Genomic DNA, 12,208 nt, shown 5'->3' on the forward strand with positions numbered 1-12,208 from the left:
TTTAGAAATTGCTGGTGGAGTCTGCTTCTTTCTTTTTATTGGACTATTGTAAGCTTCAATGTTTGTATGTTTGTGCTACAGGGTTCGAACTTTTTTGCCAAAATTATTTTTCATAATCCTGTTGGATTTCCATTCAGGATTTTTGATCATTCAAAAAATTACAAGTGGATTATAAGCTTCAATATCTATAAATTTTCTAGGATTCTGAGCTCTTAGTAATTTATCAAGAATATGTACTCTTAACTTTAGTCGAATTATAATAGTTTAGAATTTCGGGTTGAAAATATTTTGAGAACTTAATAAACTGAATTTATAATGCATACTAGAAAGTAGAACAACACATTTTAGTTTTTTAGGCATATATTAAATTAAAGTTAACTTATTGATAAATCAGTTATTTATTTTACAACCCTTTGGCCTTGATCTTTTTCAGAAATTTGTCCGATTTTTCCAAGATAAAGTTCGAAATTACAACAGTAGCAGGTTTTGGCATCGCAAAGTGATTATATTTTTATTCTTTTTACGGCATATAATCTTTGAAGGGTCACTCCATATATCACTAGTTATTCATCCACACTACCAGTAACAGATACCTCGTAATCGAATATCTAATTTATTTTTTCTTTCTTCTTGAGTATCCATATCATCGAATCTTTGAACCTCTCTTGATAATATGTTGCCTTTTCTTCACAAGTCACTTTCACGAGTTTATCTAAATCACATAATATGTAATAAAATTCCTATCAATACATATATTTCAATGGAATCTACTTTTTTTCATAAGTTAGAATCAGTAGCATAATGTGCATTAGTTTTTCGATTGGAGTGTGTAAAATTTTTTTTTGACTAACAAACTGTAGGAGTTTAGTAGGTATTAGCACAGTGTATCTCGATGGTTACAGACCATTTCATTTAGATCATCACTTTCTTTATTTGATTCTAAAACAGAAAATATACTCGCTTCACTATTCTTAATTTCTGGTTCCACATCACTTATTGTACTTCATGATTCTTTCTCTGAAAACTAATCGTCTTTTTCATTTGCGATAAATTCACTAAAATTGTGAGTATTTTCTATTTTTTTCTGACTTTGTATTTCATGAAACGTGGAAAAAGGTTGATTACTGCTGGAGTAACTCGTGCTCTGAGGATAAGAATTGCAACTATAGCCAAAGTATTGTCTGAAATCTTACCGGAGCAAACTATGGAGTCATTTGTGCACTTTACATGAGGATGAATAAAGGTGCTGCAAAATATATCTTTCCAATTGTAAAGTATTTTTTGTAGCCATTTCTTCCATAATTGCTTTCTCTTTTTTTTTGATACGAAACATTCAGAACTGTTGTACTCATTTCACCGATCTTCCATTACCTTCTCCAACACATTCCCTAAATCGGCTAATTTAGCAGGGTTAGAATTCTTTTCTAAATGATATAGTTTGTTCTAGACTTATATTAGTTAATTAGTTCCAAGTTATCACATCAATAAAAAGTAATAGGGACAATACAAGTAAATGACTTCGAGGTTGGGTTGGGTTGGGTTGTTTTTATATGGTATTTTTACAATGGTTAGGAAATAATTTCAGTTTATTACCAGCTATTTTTCCTAAAATATGCTAGAAATAACATGATAATAAACATTAGGTTTGGAATCTGGTGGGATGAGAAAAAAATTTGGAAATAGAACCACGTAAAAGCGCTCATCGCAAAAGATGACACAAAATTGATAACACCACTTCAATCATATATAGCAAATTTTTTAGGACTCTTTAAAAATATAAAATATTTAATCAAATTTATGCACATAACTACTATAACTATAACTGACTTGTTACAAAAAAAGAACTAGTAACGAAATTTATAACATTTTGATTAATACAAATATCGGTAATTTTGGACTTCAATCAAAATGTGTTAAATAAAAATTTAATTAACTAACTTCATGTTTCACGGGCATAACGAAGAAGTTTTAATGCTGACTTAGAAGCTGAAGCATCTCGAAATGACCAAACGTGGTAGACATTGTAAGTGTACCAAGAGTAGTAACCCGAGATCAATTAAAGCGTTTCAAAGTGGTGATTGGGGATTCCTTAAAACATAAACAAACTCACACAACTTTATTCCTTGATTGTCAAGCATTGAAATTATACACCAACAATTTCATTGCTACCTTCTGAATTTTCTTCTGAAATACGTGTCTTTAGTTATTCGATATCGATTTGTGTCGAACCTCATTCAAATTTTTGATGTGTTATGACCAGACATAATAATCAAATTTAATTAAAATTGCATAAAATATACAATAAATTAATTAACGGATATGTTTTAGATATTTATTAGTAATCTGACCAGTTTGTGACAATCTCTCATTTTTACAAAAAAAAATTGTGTTGATTGGTCTTCCGTTCTTATTCATACAGCAACACAAATATTTACAGTCAAAATAATGAGAGTTAAGTTTCTTATGCACGTTACTAAATTGCATTCTGCAATTGAGAATCCAAACAATATTTCATGGAAAGATATTGACTCCATTGAAATAAAGGCGGCAGCAGAAGGATTATTTTATGGTCCATATTCAAATCATTATCAGACTCAATGACTTTTTTATTCGGGATTTGTTTCCTTTTCTTTTTCTGATATGTCTAACATATCAAACTGTCAAAGTATTTGCCAAAACAATTGATGAGGTTCTAGTGCCTTTTAGAAGTAGGGTGTCCGTATTTACATGCTAAACAAATGTGCCAAATTTGGCAAAAAATCAAAGATATTGCAGACCATACGTACATACATACATATAGTACCTATGTTTGTTATGGAAAAAGCCCTGATATATATAAACTATGCTACATCTTGCTAAGTATCTGTACGGGATGAACATGAACATTTTCTAGTACAATTGGTTTTCATCATAGTTATTAGCTAAAGTGAATAGTTAGGATACTAAAATAAAACACATATTCTTCCAGAATGTGGGCAAATAAGATTAGAAAGGTGTAATGTAGTGCTCACAAAATTAGTAAATTGTTCATCTTGGTATCTTATGTTTGATAATTGCATCAGTAGGAATACAAATATTACTCTAAGTAAAAACCAGCAGAAATGTTTACTCTAGTAATCTGTACATATCTATATATGTGCACTTCTAATATCTTCTATACTTTGGTTTTTCTGTAATCCTTGTCAAATTATTGTGGTAATAACACAGCACATAATTTCGCGACCTATTATTTTCTGCGAGTAAATACAAAATCAGTAATCCGTGCTGAAACAAACATTTTAAAGACAACATTAATCTGTACATACCTATATATATATATATTATGTGCACTTCTAGTATCTTATATACTTTGGTTTTTCTGTAATCCTTGTCAAATTATTGTGGTAATAACACAGCACATAATTTCGTGACCTCTTATTTTCTGCGAGTAGATACAAAATCAGTAATCCGTGCTGAAACAACCATTTTAAAGACAACATTAATCTGTACATACCTATATATATATTATGTGCACTTCTAGTATCTTATATGCTTTGGTTTTTCTGTAATCCTTGTCAAATTATTGTGGTAATAACACAGCACATAATTTCGCGACCTATTATTTTCTGCGAGTAGATACAAAATCAGTAGTCCGTGCTGAAACAACAATTTTAAATACATTAAAGACTTTTGCACAGTAGTTCAAGAAATTAATCGAAAATTGGTTTTCAAGATTATGCTTAATTTGAGCATTATAAGATTCTATATCTCTAAAATAAAACCCTCTTTATAAGGGAATTGTGCATCTACTCGTCACTAGATGGCGCCAGTTTATAATTATCAATAATCATCTGAAATTTTAAGAAAAAAGCTGTATCGCATTCAAACATAAATCAAATTATCGAAAATGAAATTTATGATAATTATTAAATTGTTGTATGAATCACAACATGCTTCTCTAACTATGAAGAAAATCTAAGAAAAAAGTTTTCTTTCACACAATTATACAGGGTTTTATTTTTTAAAATCCTGTGGGCGTAATACGGTAGTTAACACCTGTATATGGATATCTTAAATTAAAATCATCGTGCATTAACTGGATAATAAATAACAATAATTATAAATTAATTACTCAAGAAGCAGTCAGGTGGATCTAATTCTTGTAATCTAAAATCTATGGCGATTAAAGATAATCTCAGACTATTTTAACGCCTCCGTTTAAATAATTAATTAACAATTAACTTGCTATTTTACTAAAAATAGATTTTCTAGCAATCTTATTCAATCTATTTACCAATTACAACTTTTATGATATACTTGTGTTATTTATTAGTGTTATTTTACTATGTCGATATAAGCGTTAAAATTCTTTATAAATATTATTGGCATACTTAGATAAATAAATTCCGTAATAATTCAATAATTATCATCATTTCAACAGGAGTTATGTGTAAAAATAGTTTCTTTATAAAAATAATAGTTATTTTTTGGTTCTATATTGATGTTATAAATATTATCCGGATTATTTTGTCTTCTTTATTATTAGAATTAATTAAACATGGTTAGAATCGCCGCGTGAAATTAAGCGAAATACAAATTAACTATTATGGAAATTTAAAATTATTTAACATTAATTCGTTTAGAATCGGCCATGTGAATCTAATCGTTTGTAATTAAAATAGATAAATATTTAAACTATGTGAGCAATTAAGTTATTATTTTGCTATACTTATCTATAATTTTTTCAAAAAAATAATAATGTATTTGTATTAGTTAATTAGATTTTAAATTATTCGTCACTAATCACCAATAATGAATCCAAGCAACTTCCAGTATATATAATAAAATCATCCATTAGTTGATTATACATCTGGCTTCCGCTACTGGTAATTGATCTTACACTGATGGTCGTATGCGTTTCTTCAATGCCAACCAGCAACCGATGATTACCAAGTTTTTACCTTTATATAAGATTTTTATAATCACCACACTCGGTACTCAACGAATATAAAGTTAAGTGTAAAAATTTTTTTTTTGTTAGCGTCGACGCGTTTCAGTATACGTTATAAATAAACCAACAGTCCAACAGCTTTCCGCTCTTACTTAGTTTACGACACTGGCAGAGACATTAACAATGGTCCTGGTGGGCAATTCGATGCAGATATCCCGTAGACACGGCTACCGTGTTCACCTGTGGATTAATTAAAGCTATAAATTTTCGGCTTTCTCCTCCCAACTCTGTGTTCCGCGATCGCGGCCCCGCTCGCTATATTAAAACTATATTCTTCATGCGAAATCCGGGAATATCGTGGCAGTAATTTCGCAATTAATATCAAATTCACCGTGTAATTAAACCTTTCAATTCTGAATTCCATAAAATTAATGGCACGTGTTAAATATAATTTTTTTTTACTTTATAACAAATTATTACGAGAGGTTATCTTATAAAAAAGGAATTTTTGATATACGTTTATAAAAGCTCGATATAATAAGTGAGATCAATCAAAATGTGGTTTAAAAAAAATGATAGGTAAATCTTAAATCTCCTTCTAGATCGATCTCTATTATGGTCTCGTGTATTCAGTTGTCACGCGAGCATAACAGTGACATCTGACAGGTCTCGTGACAGGTTAACGCGTTCTAATCCAGATCGGAAGCGCGAGCACAGCACCTGAAGAGAGCAGTAGACTTGAGGGGCAACGTTCTTTACAACTCATACTTGAGTTCGTTTCTTCATTCAAACAACTATACAGTGTATATATTCATTTGGTGGCTTTTTGATGGCGATGGTTTTGTTGGTACATAATCAGCAGCAGCAACCTGCTGTTATAGTAGAAGAAAAACGATCGCGCGAAGCTAAACCCTTTACAAATCGATTGCTCGCTTCGTTGACGCGTATCTTAAAGTCAAATAAGCTTGGCTTGTTTCATAATAAATTATCGAATACAAAATGGTTATAAGGAGATCCAATTTAAGATTTTCTTAATACATACACAACGTGATTTAAGGTGGACCATAAAAATGTAATGTTATCAACATTATTTATTACCTTCAAAAAGTTATTAGTTACATATTTCTTTGTAATTTTAATTAAAATCAATAAGTTTACTAAAATTAATCGTACTCATTCAAATTAATGCCAAAAATGAATTCGTCACGAAAAAATGTATTTTATGCAACTTTTTGAAGCAACAAAATAACAAATAAACTTTCCATGAGCTTTTAAAATTTGATTGTTTAAAACAGGTATTATACATATACCTCGTACAATCAACGTATTTTTCCTTTGAAGTATGAAGAAACTGATGGAGAATTGATTTTCTGGGTTAACCACACAAAATTGATTCGTCATCGTCGATTCAATCATTATTTGATGCTTATTTAGCTATTTAATTCCACAACTTTCTACAAGCATTTTATAGAAGATGAGTAAATCTTGAAAATGACTCCAAACACGATTTATCTCAAATATGACCTCAAAACGGAACGTCTTGAAACATATCCATGAACATGAAGAATAGGTCTGGACACCGATTTGTTATGTTTATGGATGATTTTAATAAGTATCAAAAATATAATGATTTTATCTTACTTTTGAAGGCTTTTATCATGGTACATGTACATAGTTGTAATACCTAATGTTATGTCATAACTATGTTTGGATTAACCATGTTGCAAAAAAACACACTTCACTCCGCACAAAGAGCAAAAGTTTTAAAATTTTATTTACCACTTCTACACTTTCTCTACCATAAGCTGGTGGGATGTGCAAAATGGACCATTAAAGTACCATACTACAATTTTGTTCCTCAAATACATAGAAAAATGTAGTCAACGTGCTTATGTTGTTAAATTTTATGCATATTTTTTTAGACTGACATTACTAAAATGCTAATTAATTACATTGTAATTACGAAACGAACAACACACCCACATTTTGAATGATGTATTCTTTTACGAATCACTTCAACTTATGTTAGCTAAATGTTATTGGGTTATATATTGAGTGTATGATAGAGACAACAATGAGAAAGAATATGTAACAATGAGAAACTCTAATCTATAATGTATTTATTGCTTGGTTACAAATAGTTCCAAGAGTATTTGAATTCTTTTGACTTAAAATACATAGCAAGCAGTTAAATTTTGCTTTGATTAATAGGAAGTCTAAATACGCAATCGGTATACTTAATATTTCTGGTTTCAATTTTGGAATTGAAGCAAATATTAAAAAGTGTTGACTTGGACCCTTGGCTTCTAATTCTCCCAACTGAAGTATTAGAGCAGCGAATTACTAGTCATACTTATGCCCTTTTAGTCTAGACCTTTTGAATTCTAATATTATTGTTGTAAATAGTAAATCCAGCAAGTTCAGATAGTTGACGCACACTTTTTTTTCAAAATTATTAATTAGTATTATTCCATATCCCGGAAGGAGATACAATCTGCGTTCTGCCCTATTTCTTGACTTCACATTTACTAAAAGTGTCAAAAGGTGAATTCCTAGAAGCACTCTAGTAGGAATTTTTTTGAACTGGATTGTAGGTCAAATGGTGCAAATATTTAACTTATTTAGTGGATGCCTGTATCTTCAGTTGCGATGAAGTTGTCATCTTTAAAAATATTATACATCCAAATTCCAGTTGTAACAAAATCTCTTCTGTTTTTGCAAGGAATTTTACTGTAGAAGACAATACATAGATGCTACTTACTACTAGTTGCTAAGTACTTTAGAATTACTTGGTAAGTAGCGCATAGGCGTAGTCTGGTTTACCACGAACTTATGACGCTGCCAAAAGTTTAGTATCCACTTTATCCAGCCATTTTATTTTATTACATATATTTCCCTCATCATTTATGCAATGAACCTGTTTTATAACTGTAGTATTCTTTATATTTATTTTTTTAGCTACATTTTGAACTGAAATAAAATTTAATACAAAACAAATATTAAAAAAAACACTGATGGGCACTTATAAAGATGATTATTTTTATAATCAATGCTGAATGTGAAAATGCCTTTTATCCATAATTAATTAGGAGTATAAAACTGTGCGTAAATTTGTATTAAAGTAGATAAATTCGAAAAGCTGACATAAATGTATTATGGGTAGGATACTAGGTTGAGTTGGGTTGGGTTGGGTTGGGTTGAGTTGGGTTAGGTTGGGTTGGGTTGGGTTGGATTGGGATCTGACTCCTAACATATCACGTAGAGTGTCCTAATCTAGCACTAAAAATGTTTTCGGAATTCGGGGTTACTAGCCTTGATGGAAAATCAGGCTCAGGACTCAAGCTGATCGCTTCAAATTTTGCTGTAAAATACTTTTGTGCTGATATTGATCCATAATGCCATCAATGAACACCAGTTTTTTCACACTGGATGCTGCTAAACTCCCTAAACTATGACACGGTCTTCGCAGTGATTTACTTTCGCAGCTTTTGGTAACTTTAGTAGCAAATTTTTGCTCGACCTTCCAAAAATGTTGTACTTCGATTCGTCAGTAAACAAAACCCAGTCGAAGACCGTTCTTTATCAAAATTAGCGGCTTTTAGGGCGTCCTGCTGAAAAGTCTATTATCGCGTAGATTTCTTTGGATGATTCTTGCATGTACAGACTTTTTAGACACAATCGTGCCTAAAAATGTTAATTAATTTTAGAGCTCTAATCCTAGGGTTTTGGCTTACTTCTTTTAATATGAATCTAATTTCTCTTCTAAATTGTTTCTTTGGCCTGATCCCACTATGCTAGCAAAGGAATCAGTTTCATTGTAGTTTCTGATGATGGTCTAGATTGTTGCTCGGCTTAAATTTACAATTTTGGCAGTTTCGTCCTTTCGTTATCTTATAATGTTTTGACAATCCTCACAATTTAATGCGGTAAAACATCAATACATTTTTAGGGAAAGTTGACATATATTAGGTAAGATATTTGTGTACAAGATTTTACAAGCTTTTTTCAAAAATGTTTATAATAGTGAAGATTGAAATATGAAAAGCAGGGCAAGGTCGATGCCAGCTGTGCTATCTTTTCAAACATAGCATAGTTGGCAAACTAGCAAAAAACTAAAACTAAGCAAAAAATACAAGAAGTACTGACTCGCGTTATAATAAAAGTTTGAAAATGTTCTTAGACTTTTTGCTATATTTTTCTTCTACATCTTAATCTTTTTAGACAAAATCCACTTTTTTAAGCTAATTTAATTATTCCATGATATAGACTTGATTAAACCCAAACCACAAAATTGTAGAATTGGAATGTAAAATTCAAACCGTCTGGAACCTTAATCATTGATTTCGAAGATTTACCCAATCTTCAATTGGTTAGAACTGGTTTAGTTTGCATAACAATTTTTTAAATACAATAAAGTAAATTTAATAACATTTTGGAATTGGTATTTTATGATTTTTTGAATCCATTTGTACAGGCAACTTCTTTAAAAGCTCATAAAACTTACCTCCAAGACTATTTTTAATCTTTCATACAGTTCAAAGATTTCTCTTCTACTTTCGTTTTTACTTTCAAAAGTGACAAACTGAACTTAAGGCTTTCAAATATTCGTTTTCTTAATATTAAATTTCAAGAAAATCCATAAAATTGTTCTTAACAATTCAACATTTTTTGCGATAACAAAAAGAATAAGTTAATTTGGTATAATCCAGCAGCATAATTATGTAAGTTTAACCAATAACAAATAATCTCTTCGATCAGTGTCAATTAACGAATAGATCGATTAATCAAAAGGCGAACAAGCGAGCGACAAGTTAATCCACAGTCTATCGCCTTGCTCATGAATATGCAAAGCATTATGTGTAGTCGTACTTTTCCGCCGGCGATCATTTTTACACATCAGACGAAGCCGGCCAACGTTCGGTTTCTGGTCTAAAGCTTTTTGTAATGCTTAATCGAAACCAAGGAATTTTGCTTTAGGTCTCTCCCTGTATATACGTATGGAAGGTTTAAATGTTAACACGTCTGTTGTATAACATATATACGTTCAATAAATCTAAAATCGATTATTGTTGCGTTGTCGTCGTGGTCGTAAAAGTACAGGATTTGCATAGAACATGTTCGAAGCGCCGCCCCATAAATCTAAATTAAACCAGAAGCGAGAGTGTAAGAGAGGCCTGGGAAGAATCTAGCGCGAACACCGAGGCGATTATTTCAATTATTAATTGCCAGACCGTTAAGAACGGGCTTAATTAGAAAATTAGATACAGCACCAGGACTCGGTGTGTTCACGTCAAGACAAGGGAATTTATTTACGCACAAATCACCGAGGGTAAAAATAAATTAAACACAATTGGAATACTTTAAAATAATTCAGTTTTCAAGAATTACATAATTAAATTAATTAATCAAACCACCACAAGAAACCTCCATGATTCATATCTCCACCTCAAAAAAAAAAAAAATGATTTTCATCCCCCAAAAAGAGAAAATTACAAGTCTTTGCAACTTGAATATTGAAAATTCCCGTAGTAATAACTGTAATAAAGATAAAATAATAATTAGAGTATTTCCTGGGTGTCGATTGAATATTCCTGACGTGTAGAAAGTTGTTCGATTCGCATTTCGAGTTTCTCGTTCGTATATACAGGGGATAACCTGCAATTTCGGGGCGCAGGTCACGCGAAATATAAAGGGGGTTATACAGTGCACGCACACAGGACGAAAATTTCAATTTATACTCCCCGCAGCCGATTGGTACGTTTTAACCCTATACAATGGACGTCTGCGCCCCTAATTATTATGTTTATACTGAATCGTAACTGGAAGTCGAAATGTACATCGTGTCAAAAAGTACAAAAATGTTTGACATGAAAATTAGAACTTACAAGTTGAATTTAGTTACTCAAAAAGTATTGTAAAGTTATACTTTAAAAACATATTTTAGAGTTAAAACCGTTATTGGTTTAAATTTAAGATATAAATGTCAGATATGTACAGAGTGTTCAAATTATTTAAGACAGTATATTTAATGATATGTTGAAAAAAAAAAAGTATTCTTAACGACATTCTGAATATTTATAGACCCTTAAACGTTAGTAAATTTATTAGGTATAGCACTTGTTGCAATGAAATACGAGTACACTAATTAATTCATTACCGGTTGATTAACCCGACGTTTTCTAGTAATTAATTATTCGATTACCGTTGTCGACCCTGCTACAATAACAAACTCACTGTATCAACTGTAATTAATTAATTCCAGTATCAATAATATTAAAACAAATAAAGTTTAATTTATAAGAGTTTAATAAAAAGTTAAACTATTTAAAATGTATCAATTAATTATGTATTTATTATTAACTAAGCAATTTGATAGTTCTTTATCATATTAATGGAATAAGATTATTGATGAAAATGTTAGAAAAAATGTTAATTGATGAATTTGCACTTATTAATATTAAGAAGACAAAAATGTGTTCATATTTTTCAGAGATCAAACTTACTAAAACTAATTGATGTTTTTCAAGTATAAGATTTACTGAAAAGTAAAGCGTATGATCAGACCCTGTATAATTTCAGCAAACCTCTGTGGCTGTTCAAATCTCAGATTGAGAAATGCTGATTTGATGGATTCTAGAAACCGAGAATGGATACTATCCTACCCTTTAGTAGGAATAATACCACTATAAACAAAATTAAAAAATAAACAGACCATAATGTGGGTGTAATAAATTAATCATTTAGCTGTATAACTGCGGTATTTTCTGGGATCCATCTTTCCATTATTATTAGGTTATCATCATACTCCATTAACTTATTTTTTTAGGAAACTATTAAGTTTTTTTACCAAGAGCAGCAAATTGGTCAAAACTTTTTCTATTGATATCTTACGCAACAAAGATTCTGATTTTGTTCTGTTACTCTGTAGATCTTCAATAACCTCCCCCTAAGTCCCCATAAATTTTTATTAATCTTCAAACCTTCGAAATCTTCTTCTGCTTTGTTGTTCTATTAACACATTCAAATATTCGCAGCGCTTGTTCTTCAATAGGTCATTATGTATTTCTGTATTCTTGTAACTCCTTCCTATGCTAACTGTATCTTTCGTATTTTCTTCTTTTTGTATATATTTACATAATTCAATAGAATAATCACCATCGTCTCATATGATTTCTAATTAATAGCATGGCAAAGTGCAACCTATCCTCCTATATCTCCTATGAAATTACATCTTGTGTGATTGCTACAGTCATTCTTGTGTCTTGTGTGATTACCTAA

At 30.7% G+C, this 12,208-nt stretch overlaps 1 protein-coding gene across 1 annotated transcript in view; it reads left to right on the forward strand.

The window, feature by feature from the left end:
- Positions 1 to 12,208, forward strand: part of LOC111420940 (invected) — a 75,815-nt gene that overhangs the window by 2,150 nt on the left and 61,457 nt on the right. The gene's annotated exons all lie outside the window — the stretch shown is intronic.

Source organism: Onthophagus taurus, chromosome 7 (assembly GCF_036711975.1).
Source record: "Onthophagus taurus isolate NC chromosome 7, IU_Otau_3.0, whole genome shotgun sequence".
Classification (NCBI taxonomy): Eukaryota; Metazoa; Arthropoda; class Insecta; order Coleoptera; family Scarabaeidae; genus Onthophagus; species Onthophagus taurus.